General features: G+C 39.8%; 1 protein-coding gene across 1 annotated transcript in view; it reads left to right on the top strand.

Moving 5' to 3' along the window:
- Window positions 1–17,390, top strand: part of LOC128684131 (zinc finger protein 84) — an 82,323-nt gene that overhangs the window by 54,731 nt on the left and 10,202 nt on the right. The window lies entirely within an intron of this gene.

Below are 17,390 nucleotides of genomic sequence, written 5' to 3' on the forward strand. Positions count from 1 at the left end.
TGTGACTAAGTTATCAATACAGCTTAAGGCATCATGTTTGGCTTCAAGACGAAGCTTTGGTTGTGATTTAAGAAGAGTTTTGGGGGGAAATGGAGGAATGGTAGTTTGGAATGGGGTAATATCCCATGGAGCAGGGAAATGTCTCTGTTGTCTAACTTGATATAGATCATGCAGCTGGTTCATGCGGTCGGTTCCAGTTTTTTCGATCCATCTGGAAGGATGTTCACCAGTGCTGAGGAAAGTTTGGAGGGCTTCTGTGCAGGGGTTTGAATGGGCTAGCCTAAGCATATTGACCCCAATAAGGATATTTCTTTCAGTAACACGATCTCTAATGCTTGGAATATTTGTCGCCAATACAAAGAAAGGCTGAGAGCACTTAAGAGTTGTGGCAGGTTTTCATCCCAGGTATGGAGCTAATGTTAAAATTGTGAAAATGATGTATCTTGCTTATATTAGATCATTGGTTGATTATGCGGCGCCACTACTTGCACTCGTGTCTGACTGGAAGCTTGGAGGGCTGGAAAAACTGCAAAACGAAGCAATGAGGATCATCCTAGGATGCCCTCGTACTGCCAAAATTTTAAATATGCGGAAGTTCCAGCTGTTTGAGTCTGTTCTTTATCACTCCCTTGCTCGTAAGCCCAACTGCCTACGGCGGCTTCCCGCTCTCTTTTTCTTGACCACTTCCACTCTCATTCTCATGCCATCGCTGTGTACACAGATGGCTCTAAGTCTTCTGATGGCATCGGATTTGCAGCAATGTTTCTGGACAGCGTTGTGCGAGGGCATTTACTATCTTCAGCTAGCATTTTTACTGCTGAATTGTATGCCATTCTTGCAGCACTTATTCGTATCGCATCTATGCCTGTGTCATCATTTGTGGTTGTCTCAGACTCCCTTAGTGCTCTTCAGGCTATACGGAAATTTGATACACCTCACCCCCTAGTTCTTCATATCCATCTTTGGCTATGCCGTATCTCTACCAAGCATAAAGATATTGCTTTTTGTTGGGTCCCTGGTCATGTTGACGTACAGGGCAATGAACAGGCAGACACTGCTGCGTGGTCAGCAGTACATGACCTACCAATTTCATATAGAGTTGTTCCATTTACGGACTATTTTGCTGTAATAGCTACCCGCCTTCACACCCGTTGGCAACAACGTTGGTCAACTCTACTCGGTAACAAACTTCATTCTATTAAACCGAGCATAGGTTACTGGCCATCTTCGTGTCATCAGTGCCGAGGTTGAGAGACTACTCTCTCCCGCCTTCGCAAAGCCACACTCGTCTTACTCATGGGTATCTCATGGAGAGGCACCCTGTTCCTCTCTGTGAGCAGTGTCAAGTTCCAGTATCAATTGGCCACATTCTGTTAGACTGCCCTCTCTATCAGCGAGCACATAGAATTTACCTCCGTTGTCGTCTTCGCTCTACTACTCTCTCTTTACCTTCCCTTCTTGCTGATGGACCCTCCTTTAATCCTGACTCTCTCATTGACTTCTTGACAATGTCTGATTTACTCCACAGACTCTGAGGATGAAACCTTTCGCACTTCCCACAGCCGTTTCTACCTCAATCTCTTGCTGCCTTCTACCCTTCCACCATCCACTGCCTTGCTGTTCTCCGTAACCTGTTACTCATCCATCTCCCTTTTGCCACCTGATACCCTCGCTTCCTTCCTGCCCTGCAGCATTGTATAGCCCTTGTGGTTTAGCGCTTCTTTTTTATTATAATAATAATTGAAACAATGAAATTTGAACATTTCGATATTGAAGCATTATAGTTTTATAAATTTGTCACATTACAATGTACAACAAACAAGATAATCTGTTTACTGTATGTTGTCTTGAAGTTTCAAGATTTAAGTAACTGGGAGAATTATTGGTACTGTTAAATATCGAGTGTTGATTATTTAGTCCTGGGCGAGTAAGCGGTTTTTTAGAAGAATCTTAAACTGATTTTCAGGTCTGGTTACTTTAGTGTGTTCTGGTAATGAATTCCAGATTTTGGGGCCATTTATGTGCATAGAGTTTTTACAATGTATGATATGGACACAGGGTACATCAAAAAGAGATCTGTGTCTTGTGTTATGGTCATGTGTCCTGTTAAGGTTGGTGAGGAGAAGTTTGACTGGAGGGTTTATGTTTGCGTGTATTGTTCTATGTGTGTAGTAGGTACATGAATAAGTCTGGATGTTCTTTATGGTGAGCAAATTTAGACTTTTGAGTAGAGGTGGAATATGCTGTCACGAGTGGGAATTTGTTTTCTGATTGCAGCCTTTTGCTGGGTTATTAGAGGCCTTAGGTGATTTGATTTGTTAATCCCCATGCACAAATTCCATATGTGAGATAAGGGTAGATGAGTGAATGATACAGTGCAAGGGAAGCTGATTGTGGAACATAGTACCATATCTTTGATAGTATGCCTACTGTCTTAGAGATTTTCTTGGAGATTTGTTTTACATGTGGCTGGAATTTGAGGCTACTATCTAGGTGGATTCCTAGGAATTTTCTCTCTGAGTCTTGTGATGGGTGATCCATTTAGTGTTATGTTAAGTGGAACATTTGCAGCTGTGGTTCCAAACTGAATATAATAGGTTTTGTCAGTATTTAGGGTAAGTTTATTCGTCATCATCCAGGTAGATATTTTCTGCAATTCTGCATTAACAATGCTGGCGAGTATGGCTGGGTTTAGGTGTGAGAAGACATATGTAGTGTCGTCTGCAAATAATATGGGTTTGAGTAGCTGTGATGAATTCGGTAGGTCATTGATATAGATGAGAAAGAGGAGTGGTCCTAGGACACTTCCCTGTGGGACTCCTACTGTGATTGGTTGTGTGGAAGAGTTTGCACCATTTGTGTACACATATTGGCCTCTGTTACTAAGGTATGACTTTAGGTAGTTTAGGGAGTGGCCTCTTATACCATAGTGTGTTAATTTAGTTTGCAGCAATTCATTGTTGACTTTATCAAGAGCTTTACGTAAGTCATTGAAAATTCCCAGTGGGACTTCTTTCTTCTCGAGAGCGGTATATATTAGTTCTAGCATGTGTATAATAGCATCATTTGTGCTTTTTTTATTCCTAAATTCAAACTGACAGGGGTTTAGTATGTTGTTTGAGATGAGGTAGGAATATGAATTAATTTTTCAAAGATTTTAGAGAGTAGTGGTAAGTTAGAAACTGGTCTATAGTTATTCAAGTCAGCTTGATCATCACCTTTGTGGATCATGGTAGCCCTCTCTATTTTGAGAACTGCAGGGAAAGTGGAGGATTCAATGGATTTGTTAACTCTTTGACTGTTTTCGACGTATAAATACGTCTTACGAGCCAATGTTTCTGACATATATATACTCAATAATTCTAGCGGCTTCAAATCAAGCGGGAGAAAGCTGGTAGGCCCACATGTGAGAGAATGGGTCTGTGTGGTCAGTGTGCACCACATAAAAAAAATCCTGCAGCACACATTGCATAATGAGAAAAAAAAACTCTGATCGTTTTTTTGGAATAAAACGCCGACTTTGAAGTGTATTTTCGTATAGTATTTATCGTTGTATTTGCGTTTTCATGGTCTTAGGTGATAAAATGGAAAACATATTACAGAAATAGAGATGATTTTCATTACTTTGACGATGAAAACGACCTTGAAACTGAGCTCAAAGTAGCGGAAATGTTCGATTTTTACCAATGTTCAGGAGTAAATAAATCACACCACACGTCCAATACACGTCAACTGGGGAGTCTAATATTCTTTCACTAGTGCACTGATATTATTTATACCATTTTTACAATAATGCAGTAGTCTGCATAACAGTAAATTTTGTATTTTTTTGTATGAATAAAAAATCAAAATAGAAAGCAATAATAATATAAGAGGGGCCTAGAGATGTGACTAATGAACAGAGCATATGTTATTTTAGTGCCACGAATGTCTACCTTGTTTATTCTGGACCCTATTTTGAAATTGGCATCTTTTTTAGTTTGCGTGAAATTGGCTAAATTGCCAATTTCTGACCATATTGGGTAGTCCAAATTAGTAAATGGGAGGTTTCTTGTACTCAGCTGATAGATAAAATGGAGTTCTAAAGAAATAGCTATGAGTTTGGTCAACTGGAACAATGGAATTGGCTGAAAACAGAGCTCAAAGTCGGCAAAATCGCCGATACGCATATGTCGCCGAGACCGCTAACTTCGCGGGAGCATAATTCCATGAGTTTTCGACCAAATTTCGAACTTTTGGTGTCATTACCATCGGGAAAAGATTCTCTATCATTTCATAAGAAAAAATAATTTTTTTTTTTTTTTTTCAAAAATTGAGCGACATGACAGTTTCAGAGAGGGGCCTGAAACAGTCAGAGGGTTAAAGAATGTTGCAATAATTGGTGACAGTACTTGTGAAGCATTTTTTGTACATAAAAATAGACAAGTTGTTTATGTTTCCTGCCTTGTTCTTAAGGATGTTGATGATGAGCGAGACTTTTGTTGGGTTGGTTGGAGCTAGGAATAGTGTATGCGGGTAGGTGCCTTTGAGGTACTCTGATGGACGGGTGTTTGAGCTTGGGATTTTGCTTGCTAGATTCTTTCCTATGGTGGAGAAGAAAACATTGAGTCTGTTTACCGTTTCAATTGGTGGGAGATTTTGTTAATATGATTGTTTTGTTTTTGGATATCCTTTTAGTTCCTAGAATTTCAAATAGTTTTATAATCTGTTTTCTTAATACAATTTTTTAGATCTTCCTATAAGGTTGGTAAGGGCTGATGAGTAACATTTAGACTGGTCTCTAGTTATTTGACCCATTCTGTACTGTTTTTCATATTGGTGCTTTGTGTTAATCGATTTGAGGATGCTGGGTGTTATCCAGGGACTATTTAGTCTCTCTGCTGTGAGCGGTTTAGTTTTTTTAGGGCAATGCTTGTTATAGAGGTAGTGGGTTCTTTTTATAAAATTATTAATACATTCATTAGTGTCTGTATATGTTTCAAGCTCATTATGCCAGTCGACATTATTCATAGCTGCCAAGAAGTTATTTACAGGTGTTTCGTTATGCAATCTGAAGGTAACTTTAATAGTGTCTTGGGGCAGTTTACCTAGGTTGGTTATGAGAAAGGTAGGGTAGTGGTCTGTGGTGTTGTCTGTGGTTATGCCTGATTTTAACCCTTTCAGGGTCAGCAGGCCCTCTCTTAAACCTGTTCTCAGGGTCAGAAATTTTTCAAAAAAAAAAAATTATTTTTTCTTGTGAAATGATAGAGAATCTTTTCCCGATCATAATGATACCAAAAGTATGAAATTTGATGGAAAACTTATGGAATTATGCTCTCGTAAAGTTAGCGGTCTCAACGATGTTTATGCTTCGGCGATTTCACCCACTTTGAGACCTATTTTCGGTCAATTCCATTGTACCAGTCAACAAAAATCATAACTATTTCAATAGAACTCCATTTTTTCTATCGAATGAGTACAAGAAACCACCCATTTACCGATTTCAACTATCCAATAAAGTGGTCCAAATTTGGCAATTTTGCCAATTTCAAACAAATTTCAAAAGATGCCAGTTTCCAAATAGGATCCAGAATAAACAAGACAGACATTCCTGGCACTAAAATAACATTTCCTCTGTTCATTAATCATGTCCCCAGGTCTCTCTTAAATTTCTTTTGCTTTCCACTTTGAATTTTTATTCTCACAAAAAATAGAAGATTTACTGTTATGCAGACTACAGCTTTAGTGTAGAAATGGTATAAATAATATCAGCGCACTTGTGAAAGAATATTAGACTCGCCAGTTGACATGTATTGGACGCATTACTTGATTTATTTAATTTTGAACTTTGGCAAAAATCGAACTTTCTGCTACTTTGAGCTGAATTTCAAGGTACTTTTCATTGTGAAACCAATAAAAATCATCTCAATTTCCGTAATATGTCTTCCACTGTATAAAATGAGACCAGGAAAACTAGAATACAACCATAAATAGCATATGAAAATACACTGCAAAGTCGCTGTTTTAAACCAAAAACACGGTCGGAGTTTTTTTTCTCATTATGCACTGTGTGCTGCAGGATTTTTTTTTTATACTGCCCACACTGACCACATAGACCCATTCTTTCATATGTAGGCCCACCAGCTTTTTCTCGCTACATTTGAAGGCGCTAGAATTTATGCGCACTAGTACGGCACTAACCCTGGTGTGTAAACCGTACTAGTACGGCACCAACCCTGAAAGGGTTAAAGGGGATATGGTGTTAGTCCAGATGTGGTCCAATAAAGAGATACTATTCTGGGAGATTCTTGTAGGTTTTGACGTTGTTGGTAGCAACAAGCAGTTGCTCATAGTGTTTGTGAATTCAGTTACTTGTGGGTCCTGGTCATGTAGTAGATTTATGTTGAAATCTCCTGTTAGTACATGGTCTTTTTTCATATGTGCATCAGTTATCAAATTCCCTAATTTTTCACTAAAGTGGTAAATGTTTGACTGTGGTACTCTGTAGATGTTTATGATTGTGAGGGGTTTTTGCAGGTCTTTTGATTTAACCCTTAAAATGTCCAAACATAGATCTACGTTTGCACGCGTAGCGCTCCGAACGTAGCTCTACGTTTTTTACATTGTTTCTTATGGAGAAAATTAAGGTCGGAGCGCTACGCGCACAAATGTAGATCTACGTTTGGACAGTTTAACCCTTTCAGGGTCGACAGGCCCTGTCAGAGACTTGTTCTCAGGGTCGGCCAAATTTCAAAAAAAAAAAATATTTTTTCTTATGAAAAAATAGAGTTTATTTTACTGAACATTATAGGCTAAACAAAAATTTTTTACCATCAATGCTTACCGAGATATGGAGGCGTGAAGTTGATGAAAAAGGGGCGCCATGTGGCAACATCGCTGACTGCCGTCACCTAGTATTCTTTTATTTACTTCCTTATGTACTAATTTCTATTATTTTTTAATTTTTCTTTTTCCAAGTAACTTTTATGGCCTGTGAGACCAGTATGATCAGTATTTTGTAAGTTATTTCTTTTTCGTTACTACACAATAAGGGCGTAAACACTGTTGTCATTGTTTTGTTTACAAAAAAAATATTTGCACAAACAAATGATATGAAATGTTGTTTATTACTATTTTTCTATATTTTATATACACATATACAGTCACAGGGAATGTTTCTAGAAGTTCTGCAGCCTGTGGAACTCTTTGAAACATGGTGTCATGCACAGTGGTGTTTTACATTCTTCACACATAAAACGAGTGTCTGCATTGTTGTGGGCATTTTCTTGTGCGTGCACAGACGTAACACCTCTTTTCAGCCTTCTTCTTGAAAGCAGTAGCAGGCAGTTTTACCAGGAAGTGATCACCATGCTTCAAACGAGAAGGAAGTTGTTGAAAATTTGGTGGGCGGTCTATTGCAGGTTCTGTTCCTAGGTACTTGAATACTATTTGTCTGATGACAGACAAACAGAATTCGCCGTATGGTGGTTTGTTTCTGGTCCTCATCTTATACATACAAGCATTCAGCATGGAAATGTCCAGAAGATGGAAAAAGAGTTTTACGTACCACTTACAACTCTTGCGAACACAATCAGCAAACCCAATCTGCATGTCACATTTGTCCACTGAACGCATATCGAGGGTGTAGTCCATCACAGCTGCAGGTTTTAGAATGGGTTCATTGCTTTCTCTATGCTGCCTGCCAGTGTCTGTCATTTCATTAGGGTGAACTGATGACAACAGTGTGACATCTCGTTTGTCATGCCACCGAAATGCCATGATGTCATTGGCAGCAAATGCCTGCACCTCATCTCTACGAGTGCCAGCGTCAAACCTGGGCATATGTTTCCAATTTGCACACACTGTGCTACACACATCTGTCATGTTCACTCGCAAAAAATCACTGAGTGTGGGGCTTGTGTACCAGTTATCTGTATATAATATATGCCCCTTACCAAGATATGGTTCCATCATTGTTCTAACCACATCACCAGAGATGCCCAATAACTTCCTGGTATTTTGCATTGTATAACTTCCAGTGTACACAATAATATCCAATACCAGACCACTGTAACAATCACAAAGCACAAACAACTTTATACCAAAGCATTTCCTCTTGCTTGGTATGTACTGCTTGAAAGAGAGTCTTCCTTTGAACAGAATCAAAGACTCGTCAATTACAAGCTTCCTGAAGGGATAAAAATACATATTGAATTTCTCTTTCAGATACACAAACACATGCCTAATCTTATATAACCTGTTGTTTCTGTCAGGCCTGGTTTTGTCTGAGAATTGAAGCATACGTAACAGTAGCACAAATCAATTCACTGGCATTATATCACTGAAACCTGGGGTTGCAATCAGACGGTCTGTTGACTAGTATGATTTCACACTGTGCTTATACACATGTGGCATAAGCATTATTGTGGCAAAGAAAAGATACATCTCAGCCACAGTTGTCTCCTTCCACTGGTGTAGACGTGATTTTGGTGAAAGTATTGTGTTTGCCATGGTGTACTCGTAGTATGTGTTCTTTCCATGACAATACTTTCCATCAGGGGTTCATTAAAGAATAACTCGAAACATTCCAGTTCGCTGGCATTGTTCCCAAGTGTACAGGATGGCTGTATTCCACTTTGGCTGTCATCAAACTGGTGGGGATTTGGAACAAAATCGACAGCTTCCTGCCAATCCCATGTGCGGTCTGCTGGTGGGTACTGTTCAATAACAGGTGGTTGTGGTTGTGGAGGTTGTGGTTGTGGAGGCTGGTGTGGTGGGTGGGTGGGGAAGGTGGCCTTTGTTGTAGATCAGCTGAGGCAGCGGCATGGGTGGTAGTGTGGCTGGCAGCATGGCCCACTGCTGGTGCCTCACGGCCGGCACCACCACTACCACCACCATGCACATTTTCCATCCCAATTGCAACACTATCATCGTCATTTTCACTGTCTGTTCCTGTTGTACAGCCACGGGATGTATTCCGAAATGTACTCCTTCCCCTTGGAATAGCATATGGCACACTACCAGAGCGCATATATCGTCGTATATACTGACACTTCACTGGGGAATATTGCACTTCACTATCACTACTGGAACTAGTTTCAAGAGCTTGTAGTTCATATTCACTATCACTATCATCACAAATGCTCATATCTGAGTCAGGGATTTGGGAAAATAGGAGTTTCCTCTTTGATTCTGGTACAACTGAACGTGAACAAGACAGCCCAGCACTAGAGGTGGAAGGCTGAGGGTCGTCTGGGATTTCCTCACTTACCGATATTATGGTCATTAGTTCCAGTCAAAACCTCGCCAAAACCTTGAAACTCATCTTCACTGGCACTTCCATCTGTATTAGAACTGTCACTGGGGAACAAAAGTGTCCCAGTTCACCGAGGAGTGAGGAGCTTCTTACCGCGAGGCATGGTGGACATTGTTTACAAAGATGGTGTTCCCACAATGCACCACTGGGTCCTAGATTTTTTTCCTACTGTGCACACCCACCACACAGACCCATTCTCTCACATCTAGGACTACCAGCCTTTTCCCGTGAGATTTGATGGCGCTAGAATTTATGCGTACTAGTACGTCAAAAACCCCTGCGCATAAGCCATACTAGTATGGCTGAAACCCTGAAAGGGTTAAGGGTTAAATTTAGTTATAATATATTCACCATGCTAATCCCTTGTGCAGGAATTATTGATACAGTCTATCCTACTGTTGTGTATATATGTTATATATGTTAATTTATTCTACTGTGGGGTGTATTTATCATGTTATGTAGCGTGTTTATTATGTAATTTTGAAAATATATCATAGATGGATTAGTGGAAATGTCTATGTTAACGTAATATATGACATTTAGTGCGCTCAAGAGATTACGTACAGTGGACCTCGGTTATCGGCCATAATCTATTCCAGAAGGTCGGCCTAAAACCGAAATGGCCGAAAACTGAAATAATATTTCCCATAAGAATTAATGTAAATACAATTAATCCATTCCAGACACCCAAAAATATTAACAAAAAATACATTTTTTAAAGATTAAATAAAATAAGTAAATGAACATTTAAATCACTATTGCATACCTTTATTGAAGACTCTTGTTGGCTTATGGAAGACAGGGAGGAGGAAGGAGGGAGGACTGATTATTGTTTGGAAGGGAAATCCCCCTCCATAAGGACTTCATGTATCAAAACCCACTCTGGGGTTATGTCCCTTCTTTGTCTTTTACTGTCACTAGGTACAGCTTGAGAGTCAATGCACCCCTGTCTCCCCAATGAACTGTCCAGAGAGGTCTGTTTCTGGCATCTCTTTAAGATTTCCCTGAAGTGGGACAAGGTTTTGTCACTGAACATGTTGCAGATATGGCTTGTTTCAGCTTGATCAGGGTGATATTTCTCCACAAAAGTTTACACCTCCCTCCACTTAACACAAATGTCCTTAATCACTTAAGAAGCCACATAATTCCATCTCTCTTCCTCCTCCTGTGAAGCAATTTCCTCAGCTGTGGTCTGTTGCTGTTGCAGATGAAGCTCTTGCAGCTCTTCAGTGGTTAGCTCTTCCCTGTGGTCCTCCACCAACTCTACCACATCCTCGCCACTAACCTCCAACCCCATGGACTTCCCAAAAGACACAATAGATTCCACAACAGGCATAGGGTCCTCAGGGTCAGCCTCAAACCCTTCAAAATCCTTGTCGAGGACACATTCTGGTCACAATTCACTCCCTGCCAAGCCTTACCTATAAGGCTTATGGAGTGGAGGATATTGAAGTGATTCCTTCAGAACTCTCTTAGGGTCAAGTCAGTGTCCGAGATCACTTCAGAGCACCTTTGAAATACTGCTTTCTTGTAGAGTTTTTTGAAGTTAGAAATGACCTGCTGGTCCATGGGCTGGATGAGAGGAGTGGTGTTAGGAGGCAAGAACTTCACTGTTATAAAACTGAAGTCCCTAAACAATTGGTCTTCTAAGTCTGGAGGATAAGCAGGAGCATTGTCCAATACCAGGAGACACTTGAGTGGCAATTGGCAACTGTCCATGACAGCCCCGTCCCTACCACCCATCTTATTTTTCCAGCTGTCATACCATGCTGACATGTCTTTCGAGAAGGATCTTTTATTGGTGTTCTTGTCTTTTAATATAGATGTCATCTCGTTTGGGCAGACCCAGTAACATCTCTCTGAGTTAATGTCAAGTGTTGTCACTGGTTTAAAATCCCTGCATATACCATGAGACCACTGACCACAGAGATGGCAAGCAATCCAGGCCTGTTTTCGTCCCTTACCCTTTCTGCAGACTACACAGATCATGGTGGTGGTCATCTTACAATACTTGACAACTCTCCTAGCTAGCAAGTCTATAATTCCTCAAAGTATTTAATTTTTTGTAACAGTTCTTCGAATTTGGCTTTATTTCCAACGAAACTGTTTGAATCCACCCAAATCCGGTAAATTGGACGAATCCAGTTAGTGGATCACTGTATATTTTTTACTAAATATCACCTTAACAGTAGATCTGTGTATCTATATTGTATCTGTTTGTTGTAGTTACTGCTTGGGTGTTTGATAAGGGTGCGTAAAGCCCCGTCAGTTAATGAAACCAGTCAGAGGATACCTTATCAACAAATACGTTTGAATCCGGTCATTGGACAAATCCAGGCAAATCCGGATTAGGCTCACTGGGTGAAAAGCAAGAGTAATGTAAGAGGGGTCTGGAAACATGACTAAGAACAGAGAAAATATTGTTTTAGTGCCAGGAATGTCTGCATTGTCTATTCTGGACCCTATTTTGAAATTGGCGTCTTGAAATTTTTGTGAAATTGGCCAAATTGCGAATATCTGACCACTTTATTGGGTAGTTGAAATTGGTAAATGGGTGGTTTCTTCTACTCAGTCAATAGAACAAATGGAGTTCTAGCAAAGTTGCTATGAGTTTGGTCGACTGGAACAATGGAATTGGCCGAAAATAGGGCTGAAAATGGGCAAAATCGCCGATGCGTATACAGCCTCTCCTCTCTTAGTGCCATACTCGTTTACTGATGCCTTGGACTTACAACGGGCTCTCTGACCAGTATTTATACCTAAATAATGTATATTAGAGCTGATTTCCTCTATTCTATTTATTTCAATATACAGTACACAACTGTATAAACATTTAAAAATACGTATACCAAAAATGTTATAAATGGTGCAAAGGTGACATTAAAACAATATCGAAGATGGTTGACACAAACCCACTACCATTGTATGCTCCTAACTTAGCGACGAATTCATTTAACGACATAGTTTTAGGAATGGAACTCCGTTATTGAGGAGAGGCTATATATCGTCAAGACCGCTAACTTTTCCAAGTTAGTTTTCCATCAAATTTCGTACTTTTGGTGAAAAGATTCTCTATTATTGCATAATTTTTTTTTTTTTTTTTAAATTCTTCGACACTGAAAGCTAGTTTGTGAGCAGGGGTCTCAACAATGAAAGGGTTAATTAAGGTGGTTGAGACTTTTAGATAGGATGGAGAAATATAGGATGACTTGGAGGGCATAAAAATCTGTAGTGGAGGAAAGGTAGAGTAAGGGTCATCCTAAGAAAGGTTTTAGGCAGGGGGTAAAGAAGGTTTTGTATGCAAGGGGCTTCAACATTCAACACATGTGTATAAGCATCTTATATAGGAGTGAATGGAGGCAAATGAATTTTTGGGACAACATGCTGTTGGAGTGTGAGCTGAGTAACATTGGTGAAGGCATTCAGGGAAACTGGCTAGCTGGACTTGAGTCCTGGAGGTGGGAAGTAAAGTGCCTGTACTCTGAAGGAGGGATGGAAGTGGGAAGTACAATGCCTGTACTCTGAAGGAATTATGAAGGTGGGAGGTACAGTGCCTGCACTCTGAAGGAGGGATGGAAGTGAGAAGTACAGTGCCTGTATTCTGAAGGATGGTTGAAGGTGGGAAGTACAGTGTCTGTACTCTGAAGGAAGAATGGAGGTGGGAAGTACAGTGCCCATACTCTGAAGGATGGGTGAAGGTGGGAAGTACAGTGCCTGTTCTCTGAAGGAAGAATGGAGGTGGGAAGTACAGTGCCAATACTCTGAAGGATGGGTGAAGGTGGGAAGTACAATGCCTGTACTCTGAAGGAGGAATGGAAGTGAGAAGTACAGTGCCTGTACTCTGAAGGATGGGTGAAGGTGGGAAGTACAGTGTTTGTACTCTAAAGGAGCAGTGGGGATATTTGTATTTTGGAGGGGCATCTGAACTTTAGTATAGGTCTGCCATCACAAATCTGGCATCATTGGGACCAGTAGTGTGCTGGATTACTGAGTTTGTCGGATTATAGAATGGTTAGGTTAGGATACACTTAATAAAATTAACCAACTTGACTTAAATAAAAAAGTTCATTGAACATTGGCAAAAATTTAACATTTCCGCTACTTTGAGCTCAGTTTCAAGGCACTTTTCGTCGTGAAACCAATCAAAATCATATCTATTTCTGTAATATATCTTCCATTCAATCGAATGAAACCAAGAAAATGAGAATACAACCATAAAAACCATACAGAAATATACCGCAAAGAGGCGGCTAATGGCTGAGGAGTGAACTCCCATATTTATTGTCCTTTTTTTTTTTTTTTTTTTTTTTTTTTTTGTGTACATTAAGAAGCATCTTTCCATCATACATTGCCCATATTTCAATAAGATAGCCCAACAAACAACTGAGAAAAAAAAATACTGTATATACCAAAAATCATATATGGCAAGACCATGCCAGGTACTGGAAATTACTTTTTTGGGTTATCCTAGGTTCTCTATACATATGCTGCTATGTATGATAATCTATGTAACTGTATTTGTGTATACCTAAATAAACTTACTTCTATTCTGTTGACTGAGTGCAAGAAACTGCCCATTCACCTATTTCACTACCCAATAAAGTGGTCAGAAATTGGCAATTTGGCCAATTTCACACAAATTTCAACAGATACCAATTTTAAAATAGGGTCCAGAATAAACAATGCAGACATTCCTGGCACTAAAATAACATTTTCTCTGTTCATTAGTCATGGCTCCAGGCCTCTTTTATATTACTCTTGCTTTCCATTTGGAATTTTTATTCACACAAAAAATAGAAGATTTACTGTTATGCAGATTACTGCATTATTGTAATAATTGTATAAATAATGTCAACCCAATCTTGAATGTGTATTGGAATTTGGACTGGTAGGCGCACATGTATTAGAACATGACGTCATTAGATTACTCTTGAACATCACTAAAGAATCAAACATTTACGCTACTTTGAGCTCAATTTCAAGGTACTTTTCATCGTGAAAGCAATCAAAATCATCTTTATTTCTGCAATATATCTTTCATTCTATCAAATGAGACCAAAAAAAAAAACGAGAATACGTGTACAGCCATAAAAACCATATGAAAATATACTGCTATGGGCCCACTAATGGCCAAGAAGTGAACTCTGTTATTTATGGTCTGATTTCTTCCATTTTTGGTGTGCGTTAAGCATCTTTCCATCATACATTGCCCAAGTTTCAATAAGATAGCCCAACAAACAACTGAGAGAAAAAATAATTATAATAACAAGAATAATAATAATAATACTATATTTACTACAAGTACATATACATGGTATACAGGCCTAGCTGACATCAGTGACATACTACTATATAGAAAGTTCCTTCTTTCTTTCTTTTTCTTTGTTGGGTTTATCAGGGCCACTGACAGCATAAGCCGTATTGAGCCCGGTTTCTTGATGGTACAAGGAAGATTTGTTGCCCAAGGCTGGGCGATGAAAGAAAAAGGAACAAAAGTTCCTATGTAAATAGAGATAGAAACTTGAAGTTTGCAATTAGATCCGGTGGATCCACTTGCCAAGCCTCAGCAGAGAGGGATGCCCACACTCCCACCTGAGTTCAGTAACCGGTTTCCCACCAAAGACCGTTAAAGAATTTTCCGCAGAGCGGAAAAAATGGAGCTGGCTAAAGTAAGCCGATGTACAGGTGCCCCTTTTGTAGAGTGCCCGGTGGGCAAAATAGATGAGGACAAGCATCCCAGAGAGAATGATGGGAATTTGTCACTGATGCACAGGTGAGAGAGAGATGTCCACACCTGACGAAGGCTGACGCAGAAGTCTAGAAAGTCTCTTTGTATGCTAAGCATTTCAGGCAAATTAGGTCAGTGTCCCAGGATAAGACCCACACCAGTCCACTAACACCTAGGTACCCATTTACTGATGGTGAACATAGACAACAGGTGTAAAGAAACATGCCCAATATTTTTACCCTGGCTGGGAATCACATATTTACCAAAAATCACATATGGCTAGCCCAAGCCAGGTACTAGAAATAAGCCACTTTGTCTGACTTTTTGGGTTATCCTAGGTTCTCTACATATATGCTGCTATGTGTGATAATCCATGTAGAGAAAATAGCTGTTTTCTTTCAGTTTTATGGTGCAGTACAAGTGTATATCACAGTTCTGTGCTATACTCCATTTTCTCTAATATAAGCCCCCAAGACAGGGATAGGAGAATCGTACTTGTATCCCATATCCTCTTCATACCTCCGTCGAACTGCTTGGTATTATGCTAGATATTATTCATTATGTAGTATTTAACATGTTTTTATGTTATTTATATTGTTTATTATGCCATATTAGATCAGTTGTGATTGGCAAACAAGCCGTAGTGTTGATATTAGTGTAATAATAAAGCATATTCCCCTGCATCATGAGACTGAGGTCATGGCAACCAACAGTGACTTGAAAGCCACAACGAGAAGCATTTCTTTTATTTGTTGGAACCATAGCTAGGGCTAAAAGTAAGCAGGTTATAACAATAAATGGAGGAAAAGAAATTGGAATGACTTATGTAGCAAGTAGCACCACCAAACAGTACCAGCAGGTTGGTGTGGCGACCCTGGAAATTTGAAATTATGCTAGCCGAAATTAGTGCCGAATAGCTGATGGAACCGGATGTCTGATTGCCAGATTTGTAATGGTGGACCTGTATCAGTGCACTTCTGGCAAGACAGTGATGGAGTGATGGTGTAAGGGTTTCTTCTTTATCGAGTTGCTCTACATTCTGTGGGAGATGGTAGGTGTGTTAAAAAATAATTATAATACTAAAAATTATAATATCTTTATTAACACCCGGCCATTTCCCACCAAGGCAGGATGACCTGAAAAAGAAGAGACTTTCATCATCATTCACTCAATCACTGTCTTGCCAGAGGCATCCTGACACTTTTGTTAAAAAACTGCAACATATCAACACCCCTCTGTCAGAGTGCAGGCACTGTACTTCCCACCTCCAGGACTCAAGTTTGGCTAACCAGTTTCCCTGAATCCCTTCATAAATGTTACTTTGCTCACACTCCAACAGCACATCAAGTCATAAAAACCATTTGTCTCTACTCCTATCTGACATGCTCATGTATGCTTGCTGTAAGCCCAAGCCCCTCTTGCACAAAACCACCTTTACCCTTTCCCTCCAACCCTTCCTAGGACAACCCCTACCCCGCCTTCCTTCCATTACAGATTTATATGCCCTCCAAGTCATTCTGTTTTCTTCCGTTCTCTCTAAAGTTCTAGACCACCTCAACAACTACTCCTTTACCCTCTGGATAATAGTTTGAGAAACCCCACACCTCCTCCTAATCTCCAAACTATGGTTTCTCTGCATTATATTCACGCCACTCATTGCTCTCAGACAAGACATCTCCACTGCCTCCAGCCTTCTCCTTGTTGCAACATTCACCACCCATGCTTCACACCCATATAAGTGTTGGTACCACTATACTCTCATACATTCCCACTCTTTGCTTCCATGGATAATGTTCTTTGTTTCCACAGACTCCCCTGTGTTCCACTTACCTTTTTCCCCCCTCATCAGTTCTGTGATTCACCTCGTCTTTCATAGACTTATCTGCTGACAAGTCCACTCCCAGATATCTGAATACATTTACTTCCTCCATACTCCCTCCAATCTGATATCCAATCTTTTTTTACCTAAATTGTTATCCCCATCACCTTGCTCTTTCTTATGTTCACTTTTAATTTCTTTCTTTTACATACCTTCTCAAAGTCATTCACCAACCTCTGCAGTTTTTCTTCAGAATCTCCCAAAAGCACAGTGTCGTCAGCATAAAGTAACTGACAATTCTCACTTTGTGTTAAATTCTTTATCTCTCAATCCCACACATCTTGTTAACACCCAAGCATTCACTTCTCTTACAATCCCATCTGTAAATACATGTATATTGAACAACCATGGTGATATGCATCTTTGTCTAAGGCCTACTTTTACTGGGAAATGAGCTCCCTCATATTCTAACCTGAACCTCACTATCCACATAAGAACTTAATTGCTTTCAGTAACCTGTTTCTTACATCTGCAACATCTGCCACATT

The sequence above is a fragment of the Cherax quadricarinatus genome, unplaced genomic scaffold (genome assembly GCF_038502225.1).
Source record: "Cherax quadricarinatus isolate ZL_2023a unplaced genomic scaffold, ASM3850222v1 Contig92, whole genome shotgun sequence".
NCBI lineage: Eukaryota > Metazoa > Arthropoda > Malacostraca > Decapoda > Parastacidae > Cherax > Cherax quadricarinatus.